This window comes from Cavia porcellus, unplaced genomic scaffold (genome assembly GCF_034190915.1).
Source record: "Cavia porcellus strain 051 isolate PalLab524CR breed Dunkin Hartley unplaced genomic scaffold, mCavPor4.1 scaffold_20, whole genome shotgun sequence".
NCBI classification, from domain to species: Eukaryota; Metazoa; Chordata; class Mammalia; order Rodentia; family Caviidae; genus Cavia; species Cavia porcellus.
Genome location: NW_026947503.1, coordinates 50,858,680 through 50,881,568, shown reverse-complemented (window position 1 = coordinate 50,881,568; position 22,889 = coordinate 50,858,680). Strand labels below are relative to the sequence as shown.

Genomic DNA, 22,889 nt, shown 5'->3' with positions numbered 1-22,889 from the left:
CATTTTTTTAAAATTCATAATAGAAGTTTTCCATAGTTTTGCAATTTGTAGTCCACATCAGGTCATCCAAGAAATTAAGCAAATAACTAAAAGTAAACAAAGAGAAGCATTGCCACAGTTTTTTCACTGAAAGCTTAATAATTTTAATTCAAGGAAAGGTAGTAATTAGCAGGTAAGAGCTCCATTAAATGAAAACTCTGTGTCACAGTGTCAGCTTTGGGCACTGATCACCATTAGCTTCGCGAGTTGGCCCCTTGCCTACGAATTCTGACACCAAATTTATCACACTCTATTTTTAGAATTTGCAATGAGATTACCAAACTTTGCTTCATTAACTTAGGTACAGAGAAAACATTACTTATAATAGTAGGTTAAAATAATCAGTACTCCCAAACTTGTTAGGAAATAAAACTTGCAGACAAAGGTACTATATTTTCATTTTAAAGGATAAGTTGGACCTTATTTAAAGGTAAGCTTTTTCTACATTTATTTTCTTAGAATTAATTCATATTCATCATCTATATACATATACATAGACATATATACGTGAAACATATTTTCAAAGACCAAAGAAATATTTATCTAATGTTACTGCTCCTATGACTCATAAAAATATATCATTTAAAGTAATATTTAATATCATTTTGTAATTCCCAGTGAAAATTCAATATTCCTGAGATCTGTGCTACTATAAATGAATATTTAAAATAATTTTAGTCTGACTTTGATTAGATATAATAATAGGAATTATAGCATAATTACACAAATTTTTGTAGACTTTGAGGTATAAAAACATTAAGGTTTTTAATAATTAAATATAGAACATTAAACATATGTAGCCCTTCCCCAAATTCCAGGAAAAAGGTAGCAAAAAATGATATAGACCTAGAGGGAAAAAATGGAAAAGGGTGATAGGAAATGTAGAATACTTTCAGTATTTTTAAAGTTGAAAGCAGACGAACAAGTCTGATAAATGACTGTGTAGGTCAAGGGCCACTAGCAAAGGAAGAGGACTAGCGAGAATCTGATAAACCGCAGGGAACCACAGAAGCCCAAGAACTGGACAAAAATCTAAGTTGTGTATCAGTGTGAGGGGCGCTTATACTCGAAACTCTTCTCTGAGGCTCTGAAGTCAGAAGTTGTCTTTTTCCTATCTGACAAAACTGTTCCTTCAGGGAGTTGCATAGGAGAAATATGGATCTGTAACATTAGCCAGAGTGGTGACAGGGGGGTCAGGAAGTATTAGGAATCTATCAAAGGCAAAAGGACCAAGTGAAAGTCTGGACGTTAAACCCTGAAACTTTCAACTCTTCAACCTTGCTTGTTCCAAACCACTAAATGCCAGAATTATAATTTATAATCATAAAGCTAAAAGTTTTCTCTACAGAAAATAAACTCTAGAGAAAAAAATACACAGATATTAGCAGCTGAGATTGTCACCTATCAACTTGTACTGATCATATCACCTTTCAGGAAAGCTTAACAATCAGCCGAATATGTTCAGTTATTCAACTTTCTATCAAGTTTATTTTTTCTTGTGTGTGGAAGTCTAAGTATGAATGAGTATTCAAGGGTCATCCAAGATTGAAGGAATGCCTCCAACATGCATCAGAATCTTGAGAAAATTAGAGAAATGAAGGAAATTGGGGGTTGAAAAGACAATGGAAGGAGGAAGACAAAAGCATTTTGTAAACTTTAATGTCTTCAGAGAGCTAAAAGGTGTTATGCATCTATTGATAATAGCATTTTCTTTGTTTTGTTTTGTTTTGTTTTTTTTATCGGTACCGGGGATCGAACTCACGACTGCCTGCTTGCAAGGCAGGTGCTTATGCCACTGAGCTAAATCCCCAGCCCTGATAATAGCATTTTTAAAAAGAGATATTCAGAAAACAAGAACGAGATCTTAGAGATTGACAGTAACAGAATATTTTAAACACAATGAAGAGGTTGAAATGTAATGTCAAAAACTTTTCTAGAAAAGATAATAAATGTATGGAAAACTCAAGTAAAATAAAGGATCAATCCAGAAGATATAGCATATTCAAGTAAGGGCTCCAAAGATGGGAAATAGATCGAACAGTCATTACTCTCTACCTGAATTTCAATTTTAAAAGTATCGGAGGCATTCTATGCTTGTTATTTCCTTTGTTCCTCTGCATCTAAACCATTATTTTTTAACTTTTTACTACTTCTGGAAGGAGTATATTTTTTTAATATGTAGAGAAAACAGAGAAAGAAGAAATAATATTTAAAATACTGAATTTGCATGACTATTAATCTTAATTAGTCAATTGCATGGAATTAAGAAATGTCTAGAAGACTAATAATACACTCTTGGGGATCTCTGGGAAGGCCATGGAGATGTAACCTTGGGACTATGGGAGGTCACTGGACTCTTCCTCTCCTGATCCACTCTTGGCTGCCATGAACTGAACAGCTTCGCTCCATTATGTGCTTCTGTCATGGTATTCCTTCCTTGCAGTTAGTTAACCATGGACCAATTCCTCTGAACCAGGAGCCAAATTAACCATCTTTTTCTAAATTGTAGATGCCTGATACTGTGCCCCAGCAATGGGAGCGTTAATACAATTGGATAAATTTCCGTTCTTCAGATAGAAGTAAACAATTAAGTATTTCATACAACAAGTAAAACAGATTCCAAAGCATTTATCATGAAATAATTGAAATGAAATAAGCACTAAGTAGCCCTCAGAAAAGTAAAAAAGTATAAAGGTGGGAATCCAGATGTCTTACTATTTCTTAATAATGACATCAGAGTTTAAGAGAAAATTAACTTCAAATTTCTTAATAATGACTTTTAACTCATAATACTACACACTGTGATCAAACTTTGAATTAAATATGAATGGTTTGTATTTTCAGACTTGTGAAGTCTCATGAAATTTGCTTCCATTTTAATGTATGTAAAACGTTTTTCTTAAGGTTCTCATGGAAAATATTCCTACTACAGTTATGGAGAAAACCATGAAATTTGCTTCCATGTTAATGCATGTAAAACTTTTTTCTTAAGGCTCTCCTGAAAGATATGCTTACTACAGTTATGAAGAAAACCAAACACACAAAATGTGGGTGACAGAAAAAGATAAGATAGGCAGAGGTAATTTCCAAGGTGGTTAAAGATGTCTTAGGATATAGCAGTGTAGCAAGTGTGAGCAAAACTGAAGACTCCAGGAGTAATAGCACTGAATGATTACATAGTGTCTTATAAAAACCACTTTGTAACTCAATTACTTTCAAAATACATAACATTAGTGCAGTATATTTAACATGGTTTTTGACAACCTGAGCAGTTTGACAATCTGAACTAGGCCTAAAACAATCTTGATTAGACTTGTTAATGCATGCAATCATCTGATGTTTAGTAGGATACTGACTGGTAGAATATTTCAGGGAAAATTAAGCTCCAGGAATGAAATAAAAATGGATAAGCACTATTCAAAATACTTCTTGTATCAAATTTTCTATACTTTACACTACCAGTGAAAGTAATATACCGAGCACAGAATCAATGGGGAAGACTAATACTGAAAAACATAATTACAGAATGTTCTCAAGAACTGAGTATTTAAGGAAATGTTTCTGTCATAGTTGCTAAAAAACAGAAAGACACCTTTTTAAAACTGATATTTCAAGAGGAGCTTTGTGATTCTATGTGCAAGATGAGGGATAAATTAGTAATAGATGCAAAAGAAACAGCACAAACAGGTAACAATTATTAAAAATGGGAAAAATGGTAGAAAAAAATTAATCACTCTACTTTATGTGCTTCAATTCTTAGTATTTATAAGGTTAAGATAATGGAATAATGCCAGGGCTTTAGCTCAGCAGCAGAAGCATCTGCCTGACAAGTGTGAGGACATGAGTTAGATCCCAGGTATCAAAAAAAAAATTTAAATAGCCGAACACTGGTTTTTTTAATCTATGTAACTATATTGGAAGGATGGAAAAAGTAAAATATGTGTGTGTGGATGTAATAGCTAAAGGGAAAATCGCATCAGTTCTAATAATAGGAAATCTCTAGTTATGTCAAGGTTTGAAAAAAATAAGAGCTAATATAAGCGTGTGATTATAAATATCAAAAAGACATTCTCTGGAGAATGGAGAAATGTGAATAAGAGATCACTGACTCTGCTACAAGCCTTACAGTGTCATTTGGATATTTTATTTACGTGCATATATTGTGCTAATAAAAGCTAAGATGCAAAGTTTAAAAGATTGTTATTAGCAAAAAGAGCTCATTCTGTGCTATGCTTATCACCCTAGTAACCATGTAACTGGAGCACTGACCACACAGTTAAAAATTAACTGAAGCGTCGCCATACTGTTCCGTATGTGTCATCACTTTAGTAACCTATTTGCTGTGTCAACCTTTGTTCTCTTTGTGAGAGACAAATCATGCCGTGTCAATCTTTGTTCCTGTGTGAGAAACAAATGTTCCTGGAATTAGCAGACCAAAGGCTGTAAATTAAGGAAAAAAGGGGCTAACCACCCACCAACTGCGAAACGTCTCTGACCTCAAGCAAAGGGGAGCAAAGGCCTTCCCCATTCTTCCTCCTATCACATCACTCTTTGCTTTGTGATTTAATTGCTATAAAAGTATGTCAAATTCTAACCCAGTTGCACAGCTTTGTAAACTCCATCTGCACTGTGTTGCTGGTGCCAGCTTAAATAAAAGCACTCTTTCTTTTTAAAAAAAAATGTCTTGCCCGTTTTTCTTGAATAACATCTTGGGGCTTGTTTTTGGGGAACAGCATATACTACTTTGTTAAAAATGAAACTTTACAGATGAAATTAAAAATAAATCAAATGTAACTGTTTATAAAGAACATTTTACAAAAGCACAAATAGATAAATAACGTTAGATTTCATTTTCACTTTCCTTGTAAGAAAAACTGGGGCAGAAAGCAGTAATCAATCCATTACTTCATCTTAAAAATTCCAAAATGTGCAATTCTAAAAATGTCTTGCCAAATAGCTTTTTATTATCATGTTTTCAGTTTTATTTTTAAAATAATAATATAGTGTCTCTTCACTTAATATCCCTTTTACTTAATCATATTTCTACACATTTAGCTTCTGTCAATTAAACTACAAATGTCGCTGCTAAGCTATGCAATCACCTCTCCTTTAAGTGACTGCGTCCTTCTTCCCTGAGCCAAAATTACTTCATTTTTTTTTTTTTTGGAATTAAGATAAAGTTTCAAAAAGATATAGACAGTAATATAATAAGTACCCCAGACAGGAAGGTAATTTAGAGATTCTTCAAACTGGTGCTCTTTTAAGGACTGATTTAACAAATGTGTACTAAAGTATGGCCAAGAGATGTTCGTGCTAGGGTTTGTGACCTATTGTCTCCTCATCCCCTGCCCAGAGATATTTTTCTGTTTTTAAAAGTCTACTCAAGACTACTAGCTATTAGAGAAAAAATAACTATTTTATACTTCAACAATGATGTAAGGACTTAGTTATGAATATGCAAACTGGTATCATTTCAGGTTTATTTCAGTATTTCACTCATAAACTCCATGAACAATCCACTTGATATAGAGCTGCAGTCTCAAATGTCACTACACAACAGTGAATCTACCAGGGACAGTGAATGTCAGTATGCTTCTTCTGTCCTGCTATTGCTTCATTTTTCCATCTACACAGTTTGCAAGGCCTTTGGGATATTCCATCACTTCTCTTGCTCTCCTACAATGATGTCATACAACATACTAACATGATTGCACAGTACATTCCCTCCCACAAGTGAAAAAAGGGATACCAGGCACTTCCAATCTCATCATCAATTCCTTCCAACCCATCACCAGCACACTCTTGTCTCCAAATGAGGTCAGAGAAAGTCAGATAAAGAGGAGACAAGAGCCACCACTCACCCCATTCACGAGGTAGATTATAGGTTCCCTGATTGAGTCAGAAAAGCATTGCAGGATGAGTCTGTGAGAGCCATGGGAAGGTTTACTGGGCATAAAGAGGTACACACTCAGAGGGGAATGTGGTTATTCATAAAATAAGAGATCTTATCGGTTGGTATTTTAGGGTTTTATGTGATTTTAGAGATATCTTTGGGATGCATGAATCTAAGATGTGAGTTACTACTCTCTATCAGTCTACCAATTTGTTGGGCTAAGTTAGAATGAAAACAATTTGCATGTGTTTGAAGTTTAGAGACATGATGCCAACTTAATAGTGCTGCTTCCTTGAGGGCAGAGCATTTCACAGGTAAAAAAGCATGGGCCTAAATTTAAAGATTATTTTATCCATACAATACTTGGGAAAATTTTGTGGGGAGGGTTTCTGAAAAACATAAAGCATTGTAACCTCAGACAACAGTTGTGTCCTTAAACTACAGTTTTTGTTTCTTCGTCTGCTTTTTTTTTATCCTTATTTTTTATGCTATCTCATTTTCAAGAGACAGATATGGTCTTGTCCAAAAGTCATGACAGTTTTGGGGGGAGAAGCAAAATCAGTGATCAGAGGAAAAGACTGCTAAGATCTGGAGGAGGAGGAGGAGAACGTTCTCAGCAAAGGTATATTAAACCAACCTACACAGAAAGAGCAGAAGGTGGATGTGATGCATGGGCAGAGATTTGGGGCAGTGGAGAGTTTTGTGAGGTTGTTTGGAGATGCAGATGATCAGCACTTTGTGAATATGCCAGACAATGGGGAAAGAGAAAGGACAAAACATATATGAATTTCATTTTCTCTAATTTCATCCAAGAGATATGAAGGAAGAAAGTTTTTTCTGTTTAATTATTTTTAACCTTTATAAATTATGCTCATCTAAAATCTAAACTGCTTCAAAATTAAGCATCCTGGGTCACACTGAATGATTTGCATGTCACCATCAGAACAGATCTATGCTTGCCAGGCTTTGTGTCTTGTTTCACCCTTTCTTCGTCCAGAAAACAACTGGCCCAAGTGACAAAAAATGGATTAGAAAAGAGTCAACTTTTCAGTCCCTGTCACACTTTGTCAGTAGAACTTTTAGCTCCTTTACTTGTGTCTAAGGTCCTATACGTTCCTTCCTAAATTATTCTACTTCTGGTTCATACTCCAACTAGAAGAATATCAAGCACAAAAGTGCTAACCAGAAGCAGAGTGAAAAAAAATTCTTAAAAAATTGTCTAACTTCTTCTTAGTTAACGTCTTAGTTACTTTTATCACTGCTGAGACAAAATACCCAACACCCAAAGTTAAAGGAGAAAAAATTTATTTTGCCTCACAGTTTGTAGAGGTTTCCATCTGTAGTCAGTTGGTTCCAAGGCAGGGTGGAATGGCAGAGAAATATCTCAGAGCAGAAATAGTCCATGGCAGGGCAGGGAGGAAGCACCCAGCAAAGCAAGTAGCAGCCACAAACCTGTCTTTCTCTTTTATTCCATGTGGGTTATAAACTTTTTGGGTGGTGCCACCCACATTCAGGGTTGGGCTTCTGCATTCAGCACATCCTTTCAGCCATGCCCAGAACTATGCTAATTCCAATCAGCCGATTTAGTTATCACACACCCTTAATCCTACTATCACATACTCAAGATCCAGATACCTCTGAAAAACCCCACCTATAAGCTCCTGAGACTTTCGGGAGAGGGGCATCTAGGTACAAGGAATAACGGTTACCCAAAGCAAAAAATTAAAATTCAAGCAAGAAGCAATATATATATATATATATATATATATATATATATATATATTATGAGTTATCACACTTAGGAATAGTTGTAGAAATAATTTTCTGATATGCAACAATGTACAGTTTATTTATCCTTATTCTTCAGGAATATAATTAAATAAGTTTAAAAAACCCAAGTGAGAAATTATTATCCAACATTTAATAGCAGAGGTACAATAAGAAATCCATATAGTGATTTAAAAATAGGCTTAGATTTAAGGAGAAATCCAAACATGAAGTCTTTCATGGTTGCTTATGCTACATATGTAGAATTATGTAAAGAAATAAAAATTATGTAAAGAAGTAAAGACACAAAATCTTAGTAGAGGAGATAAGACTATGGACTGAAAATAAAATCGACTTATTTGAAAACAAAGAAAATTATATTTATTTAAAGATCTATTTATGTTTACTTAAATTATAAAATTATATTTATATATATTTATAAAATTATATTTATTTAAAGATCTGCACAAATCTGTCCTGATGGTGACATGATGATCATTCAGTGTGACCCAGGGTGCTCAATTTTGGAGCACACTAGACTTTAGATGAGCATAATTTATAAAGGTTAAATTAATTAAATTCATGTCCAGGGGAAGCAGATTCAAGCAGTCTTGAAGATATGCTTTAAAGTTTTACAAAACAGCAGATGTATTTATAGCTGTAAATCTCCAAAGTGCTGCAAAATATATCACTTGTTAAGCAGGAATTGTGTGTAGTGCTAGCTAACATTAACTTAACTTACATGAAAGGGCAGTTTCACTCTCTGGGTGGTTTGATGAAAAGGGTCCATTTTGCAGAACTTCAGCACAGGTTAGGGAACAATGCTTCAATGCAATGTGAGTCAGGCCAGTCCAAAAGATAGTTCACACCGGGGTAAGCTTGTCTGCAGCCTAACTTAAGATTCAGCAGCAAATATGTCTGGGATTTATTAGCGATGCCCTTTCCACTTTTAAAGCAACTTGAATTAATGTATTGCTTTACATCTTTTTCTTTGTCAAATCCAGATATGGACTCAAATGCCTGGAAAATGTCACTGTCAACATCATGAAAATAGCAGTAGAGCTCTTTTCCATTGGAAGGACAAACAACGTGCAAAAAAATGGCAAGAGTTTTGCATTTCTGGAGGAAAAACAAGCAACTCATAAATGTACAATGTGAAAGGCAAACGTTTATTTTTTGAAATTAATAAGATGAGAGAAAGAATAAGTAAAAACTTTGAAACTGTTGGATATATATATACATATATGCATATATAATATATTTATATATGTATACATACATATATACATATAATATGTATTATATAATGCAACCTTGCATTTTTGAAGTTGGCAGGTGTTTGTGCCACTAAGCTAAACCCCCAGGCAAGCAAAAAATATTTAGATATTTTATCCATGTGATAGCAAGAATTCACAATATTTATAATAGTCAGAGATAATTCATTATTAAAGCAACAGAAAGAATGTGAGTACTATAAAAGAATCAATAGACTTTGGTAAAATTATGGTTGTGTTAACTGCCCCAGATTGCTGTCTAGCCTGCTTCCTCTCTAACCAAGTAAAGTCTAAATAACCTTGAGCATTAAATTTGTCTTGTCTCCTAAAAAAAAAAAAAAAAAAAAAAAAAAAAAAAAAAAAAAAAAAAAAAACGCTGTCACTTTCTTTTCTCTTTTTTTTTTCTGTGATTTCTATGTCTATATGTGCTCTTGATTCATATAATCTGTGCTGAAAATACAGAATTGTATTCCATGCATGTATGGCATTTCCTTCTAAATATTCTTTGAATAAATTTGTCTATAAAAGACTGCAAATCCCTCAAGGCTAAAGACTCATGCTATGCCTATCTTTAACACTTCAAGTTCAAACAGCACTTGAATTTACCTCTTTCTACAGCTTGTACACAGACTGACAGTTGTAAAAATGCAAAGAACAAAGACTATGCTCCTCTTACCATTTTAGTAACTATTTTATTTTGGTAGAACTGCAATGAATAAATATCACCACTAAATCAATTGTGTGTCTACATGTTTAAAGATAACAGAACAAATCATGGGATTTTATACAATGGCTTTGCATTTAAATAGAACCCTCACTTAAGTAATAAAGAATTCCACTATTACATAAACGTTTAATGTGAGACAGAAAACGAGGCAAATCAAGTTAGATTGTAAACATCAAAAGGGCCCAAGTGGTCTGCCACAAAAAATAAAAATACCCTATTCTATATCAACCTTTGAACGAGCATTGTCAGGGAGCCTACAGAAAAACACAAATAAAAAGTTATTCCAGTCAGTTTCCCACTGGCAAGACACAACAATAGACACCCACAGTTTAAAGGAGGTGTGTTTATTTGACTCAGTTTCCAGAAACTTCAGTCGAAAGATGGCAGGCTGCAAGGTAGAAATGCCTGGTGGAAGGTTGTGTAGGGGGCCATGACATCAGTAAGCGGAGAGAGAGGAGCAGGGAAAAGTGCACCTATCCAAGTCCTCTCCCGTGACCCATCTCTATTCAGGCCCTTGATCCTAAAAACACACTCAGTTACTGAACCTATCAGTGGGCCAATCTGCTGAGGAATACAGGGCAGCTCATCCAATCACTTTCCAAACACATGGGAATTTGGGGGGATGTTTTATGCTTAAATCATCACAAAACTTAAATGAAGGGAGAAACCAAGTTTACAAAGTGTCTCATAAAACAATTGACACAGACATGAGGATCATTTATTTTTTAAAAAATTAATATCAAGTATATTTTATAACTTAAAATGAGTCATGATTGTGGAACTTTAGGAAATTCAGAAAATTATAAAATAATTACAACTATTCCTAAAATGTCTCATCTAAAAACAGTTAGTATGAAAAGTTTGGCGTATAATATTCCAGTGTTTCAGTGTATGCTAAAAATAATCTCAAATGAACTGTTATTATGCAGGAAAATTTAAAAAGTAGAAGAAAAAGATGAAATCAGAACGAGATATTTAAAGGTATCCCAGAAGATATAACATTTTTGCCACACCATCAATGTAAACTGCATGTAAGCAATATGAGCTATAGAAAAGATTCATTAGTAAATATTTATTGAGTTCTTATCCAATTATGATGATCAAAAATGGCACTTAAATCATACACATGGGCACTATATTGATAACTGTGGATTTTCAGAATAACGCTACATTGCAAATGTAAATTTCAGCTAGGTTGCTTCATGACAGAGTGAATCTAGGTAGAGCAAATGGAGAGGAAGATGGTGTAACCTGTATGTGGAACAACACTGCTTTGAATTGGAACAGAGGATACGCAAGGCAGGTTTGAAATACTTCAGAGATAAGTAATTCAGGACTTTGTAATAAAAACACAAGGTGACTCTCCCATGACTCCCAAGTTTCTCTCTTGAGTGTGTGAATACAAGGGAAACAAGAGAGTACATCACACTACTTGCTGGACCCTTGGCAACAGAAGGAACATTCTCTCATTCTCTTTCAGTAAGTTTAGGCATATAGAAACCCAGTAGGAGACAATTCCATGAGACAGCTTAAATATCTTGAAATAGTGTCTAATGGATTGACGAAATAGTGTAACACACAGAGTATAGAAGTGTTTTCCCCCAATCTTGCTTTTTTAGTGCAATTGCAACTGTTTATTACTGGTAATACATGTTGTTAATTATACAGTTGAGCATGCACAAAAGAAATAAAAACACCATCCCCTTTCTCATGGGAGACAAGAAAACAACAGAAAATCACTAATAAATATTCTATTACACATCTTCAGAGCAAATATTTGTTTCAAAACAAATTACCCACGTTATTGATATGAGTATGATGTGCATATTTACACCTCATTGGCATATGGTATATTGCATTGTTAGAGAATTGTGAAATTATCCTTCTCATATATCAGGTACACGGTTGCTACATATTGCTCAAATTTAAAAAGATTGCCTTACAGAATTCATGCTTAAGCAGCTTTAATGCAATTTAGTGATTCTCTCAAGTGAACTCAACAATGAAAATATTAGGACAATCCCAATTAATATGACAGAATGGCAAGAGAAGCAGCTGGTTGAACAGCATTTTCACCTCTGGATGTTGTCTTCAATTAAAATTTCTATCAAGCGAAAGAATTGATTAGTTTCTTCCAGCAAGAGGTCTCGCTTCCTACAAGTAAACAGAATTGTTTCCTTTACAGCTTCCAGCACCTCTAGGAGATTGTCACTCCTGGCTGGGGACACAGTCTGTAGCCATCCAGCAGCTACTTTCATTACATGCTCTTAGTTGGCAATCAGTGGCATGTGGCACATTTCAGGAGTGTAATGTGGAAAGGTCAAAGTTAGACTGCTGAAAACATACTGAAAGGTCAGCCAGTTCCTGTCGAATTTTATGATACACATTTCTGTGCTTTGAGATGTAGATTTGTGTACACAATCTAATCAGTGTTGATGCTAGCTTTATAATGAAAATGATCCATTTTCGTTCTTGATATCCAATTTGTGGCATCTTTGATTAAAACGAGCACACCAAGAGTCTTGTTGATTGCAGCAAGGACAGTGCGCATTGCTGCATTTTTAAGGCAATACACTGGGTCATAAAATGAATTTGGCCAGGAAAAATAACAAATTTAGAATAATTATGTCGAAGTGGTTTTAATGGTGATAATCACAGATTAATTTAAAAACACACATGACCTTCTAAAACCTTCTGTGTGAAAGTGAAATGAGAGAACATAGATACTCAATTGGTGAAAAGATATGAAAACTAATAAAGATGGATTTGGTGGTTTCCACTCAACCCTGAATTTAAATATGATTCCATACATGACCTGACATGTAACTTAATCAACAATTATTTCTCAGCAGACAAATGCACTTGAGTTCACTGGTAATCACTGAGGTGCCTTGGATTATTTCTGTCAAGTTTTTATTTAATTTTATTTTTTTATTCAATGTACAGTGGTGGAGGCATTCACTCACATATTTACATAGGCATTTAACTAAAATATAAAAAATTTGATGTAGCATATGATGAGAATCTTTATAACTTATAATGAACTTCTATTATAAAGAATCTTACACTTCCAAAATTTCTCCTCATGTGTGCTTTCTGTATCATTTCTAACAGGTAATTTTATCATGCTAATATCAGAAATATTGAAACAATCAGAAGACTATCAGTATCTTGGCTACTAAGTTTGAAAACTGTTTTCAGTTGCAGTGAAAAGTATCTTAAAAATCATATTTTTCCATTTTATTTATATACAATTTTAAGTAAACGTGGTTTATTTTACAATGCATGCTCATATTCCTTAGCTTTATTTGTACATCTGCATAGATGCAAAGTAAACCATAATATTTACTTAAAATTGTACATAAATACAATATAAAAGTAAAGTATTTTTATTTCAGAAAACTATAGCAACTACCATTAAATGTAGCTCCCAGGATAAGTTTTAACACACCAAAGATACAATTTACAATGTAAAATGCATTTTCATATAAAATTCATATGTAAATCTGAATACTCTATCACAAAAAAATGAAAAACTGTGTTATAGCTATCATAAATAGGCCTTCTCTGCAAGTTTGACTTGGCTTTGATTTTATTCTCCTTTTCATTTTATTTGGATGATGCCTAGTGTGTGTGTTCCCTTAAAAATGCTTTATCAAAGGGACACCTACAGGTGTTTGGTCTGACTTCTTCCAGAACAAATGTACCTCTTAGTTCTGTGTTCCATAAAACATTTTCTGTTGCTTTGCTTTGCTTTTTATTATGAAACCAATACACAGCATTAAGTAAAACGGGTGCACAGATAAATGCAGAGGAATAATCACCACAGTCACAAACACAGCTGCTATCAAATTTTTGTTGTGCTCCTGTGGGAATACTTTCTAATATGTATATACTTTCATTTTTAGCAAGTTAAATATCAGATATGTAACTCTTAAGTCTTACCTTTTTCCTTTTATACTACAGACATTTTCAGGAATAAATTGCTAAAAATAATATACTTTATATTTAAGAATAGTTTTATATTTTCAGAAGTTTTAAAGCTAATACAGAGTTTCCATATACTCAACAGTTACCCCATGTGAACATTTCATGTCACACACAATTAACAAAATACTGTTGTATCTTATTAACGTGTATTGTTATTAATCAAATCTAATATTTTATTCAGGTTTCCATAGCTTTTCCTTACTGTGCTTTTATTTCTGCTCCAGAATATCATCCAGAATATTATCTTGTACTTGGTTATCATGTTTTGATTTTCCTACGAGAGACTATTTTTCCCAATGTCTTTGACAATTTTTGAAAACTATACACAGGTGCTTTGCAAAATGTTCCTCCTTCGGGATTTAAGTAACATTTTTCTTGTGATTAAGCTAGAATTTTGGCAAGAAAATTTCAAAGGTAAAGTGTTCTTGTTTTTCTATTATCAAGGGAATCAGTATGATGGATTACTCTGGATGCTGGCCTTCATTGCTGTATGAGTTAATGATTGTTGTTCCACTGAAAAATTAGCTCTTTGGCCACCATTTGATTCTGTACTCTTTGGGAGAAATCATGACATTCAGGCCATACTTAGGGTGGAAAGAACTTTCCTGAGAACACAATATTTCCATAAGTTGACTAAAATAATTCTCAAGGAAAAGTTGTCGATATTCTCCATGCATTTGTGTAACTATTTGTGTAACTAATAGCTTATCTATGCTAGTATAGACTCATAGATATTTATTTGGGAATTTTATTTATCGTCCCACTATAACTTATTCTGTGGATCAAATAGTACTTTTAGCTTTGACTCTTAGACTGCTCTTTCACTTGGCAGTTGTGCCCATTTGAAATACAGGTGGCCATATGGTGATTTTTTTAACACTTTCTTCATTTGCAACATAATAATAAATCACCTTTCTATCTGCTGCTCTATATCATCAGTTATCGAATGTAATATTCGTTTCCTCAGATTTCAGTAACTGTGCATTCTATGAGCTCACAGTAACTGTTAACAAAGCCTTAGCTCTAACATACATTCATCACAACCTGCATTAGAAACTTGAGCGAGCTGGTTCCCAGTCCTATCCTATGGTTCCAGCTAATGGCAGAGGTTTCCCTCAAGTGACTATGAACATCTGTGAGTTACTGCATTTTCTACTTCTTAGCTTCAATCATTTATTTACTCTGAGGGTAATTCCTGGTTCTCTCATAATAAACAGTGCAAGTCACATCATAATTCTTGATGCTATGAATGCTGATAAAATTTTACAAGTTACTTTTTTCTTTAACTCCGTATTTCTTATCTGCCAAATGAAAGAAAAATCATAGCTGTATAGCAGATCTATTAGGAAAGTAAATACTGTATGCCTCATATATAATCACAGTAACATGTTTATATAATATAGGGCTTATATACATAAATCAAAAATACAAAATATAGTCTTAATGTATAAACAGTTGTAAAAATAGATACTCATAGATATTTGGTACAGCTAATTTATCCTATTTTTTGCTCCCTTGTTTACAAAATTTCTCTGATGCACTGTGGTTTCATTGGATGGTTTCTTTCTTCTGCTCTTTCTATTCAACGTACTCACCTACGCGCTTGAGTTCTGAGACAGCAAAACACGTCATTCAGCGGTTGACCTTTGTCTGAGCTCATTCATTGTCCCCAAACCAAATTTGTGCGGGTTTTTCATCCCTTCTCACTCCTAATTAGAGCTCCTAACTGGAGTTTCTAATTGGTGAAATCGAGAAAAGATACTAATTTTTCTCTCTTTTGATCTGGCCAATCCTGGGGAGCCGGGACACTGTCCAATGGACTCATGAAGCGCTTCAGATGTCACCCTCAATCCTACCAAAAAGAAATACTCCCCTTTAGGCATATCTTTTGGCTGAATAAACTTGCCCCATATGCCTCACAGTTGTCTTTTAAGAATGGCCTGAACCTAATGACTGGTGGGTACAGCTGTACCAAAGTCCCCTACCAAGGCCACTGCAGCCCCGAGTCCTGAGGCTGACCTTTGCTGTGGCCCTCCCGCATCTGCATCTGGGTTTCTTTTCTGTGCCTGTTTCCTTCACCCACCCACAGATGCCGATTTGGAGAGTTTCCTCACCCAGCATGCTCATTTTCTTCTCAGTTTCTGCTTCCCGGGGTCACTCAATCAGCTGCACCTGGATTCCAGTGTCAGGATGCTGTTCCTGCCTCACTGGACGTGGCTTCTAAATGGGAAATTAAGGAAACCAAATTGGTTATAAAGCCCCGGCCCGTCTCCATCATTGTGAATGGACACATGGGGTGGGGGTTGGGAGAGGTTTCCAGGGCCTTAGATCACAGCCAGCACACCCCTGAATCAAAGCTTTCATTCCACGTGGCTCAGAAATCCCTGCAGTAATTTTTCACTGTCACTGATTGACATCACATATTATATATTTTATTCTTTTCTGGGCTTTTTTTGTTTTTCAACATGTAGTTATGTATGCCATGTGTGAGATCATTTTTTCTCTTTCAAATAAATCATGCAGCTTCTGTGTTTGTCAAGAAACCCAAAGCTGAGAAATGTGAAATGTGTATTGAGAAAAGTTCAGCTGACCCAGTTCCATTAATTCTCGCGAATGACGAGCCAAGGTCAGTCAAAGAAAAAAGAAGGTAAAATATCACAAAGTGTTTTTTTTTTTTTTATATGGAGAGAAAAACTAAGCCTTAGGCCTGTGTTTACCTTTGTTCTTTTGAAAAATATTTTATGGTCCATAAGTAAGATTTAGTAGATTGTAAAATAAAACCCACGAAATCAATACTGTGCGGTAGTAAAAGCTTCACAATTTGATATATTTTGATTGAATTTAATACATTTAAAATGAAATCATTATATGGTCTCTCCATGATATCAAAACTTCTTGAGAAAATTTTAAAAGACATTTATATTATGTTAATTTTTCAGGTTTCATTAAATATCTAAGTTTTTGATATCATTTAAGAAATAATTGAACTGATAATATATTTTTAACTCAAGATTTTTACCATTACACAAATAAATCCTTGCCAAAAAAAAATGCTGGAAGCATGAAGTTCTCTGAGTTAAATTTTATAAGGCGCAGTCACTGGATTTGGTTTTTTTAATCTTTCACTCTTTTTTTGTACAGACTTAGACATCTCAATTAATGAAGCAGAAAACTGTGCCCATTGCCTCCATACCAACAGTATTTATTAATTAACATTTTTATAAATTTAAATACACTAATTCCAATGTTTAATTCATTCAGTAACACCAAACTTTTCCTGAGCTGTTTGGATGAACCATGTTATTTTTCCTCTGCATTTGTTGAAGTTGCCATACCTCTTCCAAGGCTGTATCTCTTATCTTTCTATAATCTACTGACTGAAAAGCAGGCAGTAAGGCTTTAAAACATAAATATGATTATGCCACTCTTTTACCTGAACTCCTCTAAAAGGAATCTTATTAACTCAATACAAAACATGTTTACCATGCCTAGAAGACTTCTTCCTCTTCCTCGTCCTCCTCCTCCTCCTCCTTCCTCTGTCTCTGTCTCCATCTCTGTTTCTGTCTCCCTCTCTCTGTCTCTCTGTCTCTGTGTGTGTGTGTGTGTGTGTGTGTGTGTTTATGTGTCTCCCTCTCTCCCTCTCTCTCTCTCTCTCCCGCCCTCCTCCTCTCAGATTTTGTTTCTGTCACTACCAACCTTCTCTCTGTTCTTTTAACATGCCAAGCTCCTAAGCCTTTTGACCTAGCTTCTCCATTAGCTTAAACATCATTTTAATTTTCACTCATTATGGAAATTAATTATAAAGCATTCCCTTAGATTTCCATGTCCTAGATTTTGTGTGACTACTTTAAAAAAAAAGTCTTTACCTCAATTTCACATGTCAGAAAGACTCTCCAAAATCACTGAGAATAAACCCCCAGTGTATTTTATCACTTGTCTGTTTATCTTCTTTATTGCTTTCTGAAATTACCTTCTGTAAAAATTATTCATTTATTATTTTTCTCACTAAATAAAAGTAAATGGAGACAAGGAATAGGATTATATACTTAATAAGTAAAACAGTTCCTAGAATATTAGCAGGCATTATGATCTATGTTTAGTTATACTTAATCAAAAAGCAAAAGTTCTTCCTCCTAAGCTTTCAGAAACTGATTATTGGGGGAGATAAAAGAAATGTGTTAATTGAACCATGATACACTGAGTTTTCCTTGATTATCCACTAAAACTTTAGTATTTCCAGCACTAAACAGTCACATATTTCCTGTAGCCACATACTCCACTTTTGACTAATACGCCAATGGCTCTAAGGAAAACTTAGTGAATTGGGACTGTTTTATTAGTTTTGTTATGCAAACAGACAAAGTAATTGCAAAATATATAGAAAAGGCTACTAAACAAAAAAGTGAGACTTATCTTGATTTTGTCACTCAACTTCAACTAAATACTTGTGTGCATTTTTCCAAATCTTTAGTTTATATGTATTTGGTAATTATAAGATTATAAATTTATCAATATTCCTAGAAAAATGAATCCTGATGCTTTAGGTAGGATTTATGGATAGAAAAAAAAACTGGAAACAGTGGTAGCAGAAGGTTTTGTAATACCAAAGGAAAAATTTAATAAAGATTTATTTTATTATTGGGGTAGAAATACACATGAAAAAGTTGAAAGATCTTTCACAAAATCTAAGGCAACTAGTTTAGATGACAAAGAAAGAAAAATAGATAAAATTAATCTGGAAATGTATAAATTTAGAATGCATTAACAATTTTATATAATAAGCTTTTTGTGTGTCAGATATTGGGTTAGGTGTCGTAGTTAAACATAGACCAAAATAGAAAAAAGAAAACAAGTTTGTTTTCATAGTGCTTTCAATCTTAGCTTTAACAGAGATAGGAATCTTAAGGGAAGAGACGTGGAATTCAGGAATCAGAGACATGTTTGGTACTAAAAGAGAGAGGGTTTGTGGAAGGTCCTGAGGAAATAAAGAGCTATCCTTTCACTGTTTTGTTTTGGTTTTTTCTCTTTAAATAAAAATAAATAAATAAAAAGATGAGAGTATGATAGACAGAGAGTTTTCCAGAACCTTCTAGGCACAAGGCCACTTAGACACACCCCAAAAATAGGAGTTCTAGTCTGTATTGTGCTGCTGCAACAGAATATTCCAGAGAGGGTAGTTCATGAAAGACAGACATTTATTCTACCTTTGGAGACTGGGAAGTGCAAAAGCAAAGCAGCAGCAGCTATGGTGTCTGGTGAGGGCCAATCTCTGCTTCCAAGATGGTGACTCAATTTGACATCTTCCCAGGAGCATTCATCCGAGGTATACTCATTACTCACACGACACAAGGCAGAATGGTAAAGAGAGGGCAAACTACCTTCTCAAAGTGCCTTTATAAAGGTGTTAAATCATTCAAAAATGGAACATTTATGACTTAAAATCTACATTCTGCTCTGATAACTTTCATTACTGTGGGTAGCACATAAAAGTGAAATCATAAATTATTTGTCATTCTATGATTGGCTTGTTATACTCAGCACAATTCTCTCGATTCATCCCACTTTGTAGTATATGACAGGACTTCTTTCTTTCAGTGGTTGAATGATGTTTCTTTGTGCGTGAATAGTACATTTTATCCAACAATGAGTATTTAGGCAGGTTTCATAACTCAGCTACTGTGAACAATGCTGCAGTGAACACCAGAGTGCAAATCTCTGCAAGAGCCTGGTGTCAGTTCTTCTGGACAAATACTAAGAAATGAAATTTCTAGGTCAGGTGGGAGTTATATTTCAAGTTGTTTAGGGCCCAGAATCTTGTTTTCCGTAAAGGCTACAATATTTTACATGCTCACCAATAATATATGAGTGTTCTAGTCTCTCAACATTTTTACCAACGCTTCTCATCTATAATATTTTAATAGTAAATATCCTAAACAGTTGGGAGAGTTTACCTCGTGGTGGCTTTAATTTACATTTCCTTGATGGTTAGTGATGCTGAACATGTTTTTATATACATTTTGGCTATTTGCATGTGTTCCATGGAGAAAACTCAATTCATATTCTCCATAAATATTTAACTGAATTAATTGACTTGCTATTGTTTTAGGTGAACCTTATTTATTTTAGATATTAACCTCATAAGAGATAAATCATTTGCAAATAAATATTTTCTTCCTTTTGTAGGTCTAAGGACTAGTTTTTTTATTATTACTATTGTACAGAAGTTTTAGTTTGCCCTAGTCTCATCTATTTTGCCTTTTATTTGTCTGCACAAAGGATGATCAAAATAGAGTGACTGATTAAACTGTAAAACTTATTGACATTGTTAAGAATAATTACAACGTATTTTAAGGGGAAGTATTCAAAGAGAGACTATGGCAATGTGTTACTGTAACAAGTGTTTATTTTAAATATTTACTGTACTATATGATCACCCTTCATATACTAGATATCATATCAAAGAAATCATTTCCAAGACGAATGTCATAAAACTTTGTCTCTATGTTTCCTTCTAGGAGTGTTACTCTTGGATCTTATGTTTAAGACTTTTTAATTCATTTTGAAATATCTTCTGTGTTAAAGTAAAACAAGGTTTCTATTTTCCCAGCACTACTTGATTGGTCCCTATGTCCAAGGTCACCTGACTTTGTGTGTATAGTTTTAATTTTGACTCTCTGCTTTGTTTCACTCTTTATATGTATTATATGTCAGTATAATACTATTTTGATTATTGTAATATTATATATTTTGTAAGATATCTACGCTTGTATTTTCTCAGTATTATACTAGCTATTAGGATCCTTTGTAATTCCACATGAATTTTAAGACTGCTTTTCTATTTAAAAAAACACTTTTAAAAATTTAATAGGAATTCATTTTTGAACATGCAGATTATTTGGTAAGGATGGATTTAACATTATTAATTATTCCAACCTATGAACATGAGTGGTCTTTCCATATATTTATGTTTTAAAATTTTTTAATCAGTATTTTATAGCTTTCAGTATATAAATGTTTTACTTTCTTGGCCGTAAGAAAATAGCCAACACAACGATGCTATTGGGAGACAATTTTTATTATTTCTGTTGTTATTGTGAGACAATTTTTAAGCTTCATTTTTGAAATCTTTATTGTTAAGACTTGCAAATCTGCCTGATTTTTGAACATTGATATTTGTATCCAAACTTAATTTTCTTTACTATTTCTAAGTTTCTATAGAAATCTGTGTACTTTATAGTAATGTCATCTGTGAGCAGTGATATACTTACTGTTTTTCTAATTTAGCTACTTTATATTTCTTTTCCTTGCATGACAGTGTTGACTACGACTTCCCCAGTGCTATACTGAATAAATGTGGTGAAAATGGGCACAGTTGCTTTGTTCCTATTCTAGGAGAAAAAGTTTTATATTTTTCACTGCTGAATAGGTATTTAGATGTGATATTTTATATAAAGCCTTCATCATGTGAAGGTAGTTTCTTTCTATCCCTAGTTTTTTTAGTGATGTTATCGTGCAATAGTATTGAATCTTACCAAATGTGGTTTCTCCATCTATTAAAATATCAGTGACATTTATCTTTCAGGCTGTTGATGTGACACAGCACATTCATTTTAGCATATTAAAGTATTTTTACATTCCTAAAATAAATCAAACTAGATCTTGGTCTTCCTTTGATTTCTTATTTCATTTTGTATGTCTTGTGTGAATATTTTCTTTGTGTTTATCACAAGGCTTATCTAGCATCTTGTAGTTCTAACTGCTGATAAATATGCTTACAACTATATTCTACAGCTAATAAGTTGATAGCAACCTACAGTCAATTGCATTAAAAACTCTTTTTATTTCTTTCTTATACATACTTTATGATAATGATGTCATATATTACATTAATTTTATTGAGTAAATTTTAACATACTGCCATAGTTTTATAAACCCTTTGTCTTTTAACTTCTATATCATCATTAAAAATAATTCACATATCAATTTAATAGCACTATATACTATTCTGTATATCAATGTTAACCTCTATGAAAGAACTTGTATTTTCATTTTTTATGTTCTAATTAGTGTATTTTCATTTCCACATGAAGGATTTCCTTTATCATTGCTGTAATAAGTCTAGTGATGATAAGCTTCTGCAACTTTGGTTTCTCTCAAATTCATTATCCTTCTCTCAATTTTGAAGGACTATTTGGAAATAGTCCTTTCAATTTTAAAGCACTATTGTTTGGGGGAGTTGATAACTGGTTTTGATTTTTAAATTCACATCTCTGATGTACAAGATTTCTTTAAAAGTACTTAATGACATGTGTCTTTGTCACTTCATTGTCACTGGGACACAATACTCAACACCAACAAATTAATGGAGGAAATGTTATTTTGGCTCACAGTTCCTACAGGACGCAGTCCATAGTCAGCTGGCTCCAAGCAGGGCAGCATGATGGAGGGAACAACAGAGAAAGAGTTGCTCAGTACATCGAAGGAATCAGGGAGGGACATAAACACTTCCAAGGCACGCATTCCCCAGATCTCATCTCTTAATAGAAATCAACTCTAAACTCCATAATCCAATCCCCTTCCCAAAGCCCTGCCTTTGATCACATGAGGCTTTGGAGGACATACACCTATGAATTATAACAACATCATTTTCTCCAGTGCCTTTCTGTACTCTCTCTTTGATTGTGACTTCTGGAAATTATTACAATGTAGATCGGTGTGCATTTTTTTGGGTTATCTTACTCATTACATCCATTTGAATTCCTGAATCTGGATTTCTATCTCCTGCCTCACATTTGAGAAAATTTTGTCTATTTAAAACTTTCTGTTCTTTTATTCTTTTCTCTTCCTTCTTTCGTTTACATATGTAAATTAGTCTACTTGGTGGTGTCTCTTCAGTTTCTAACCTTTCATCGTCTCTTTCATTCATTTTTTGCCTTTGCTTTCCAACTAGATAATCTCAAATGACCTTTCAGTTTAATGATTGTTCCTTGTGTTTAATCAAGTCTTCTATATAAATCCTGTAGTGAATTTTTCAGTTATGTCCTTCAACCTCGAAGTTTCTAATTGGTTCTCTTAACACTTTCTATATCTGGTTGAAATCCTCATTTTCTTTTTCTTCAGTTCATTAAGCAATGTGATCCAAATAAATTTTAATTTTCTTTCAGGTAATAACTTCATTTCTGCAGCTTAAATTTCTGGA

General features: G+C 33.8%; 1 long non-coding RNA gene across 1 annotated transcript; it reads left to right on the top strand.

The window, feature by feature from the left end:
• Positions 1–340: 340 nt before the first annotated feature.
• LOC134471878 (uncharacterized) lies at positions 341–9,498 on the top strand. The gene is made up of 3 exons (XR_010041584.1): positions 341–469; positions 6,437–6,554; positions 8,704–9,498. It is a non-coding gene; the product is annotated as an uncharacterized LOC134471878 (long non-coding RNA).
• The last annotated feature ends 13,391 nt before the right edge of the window (positions 9,499–22,889 follow it).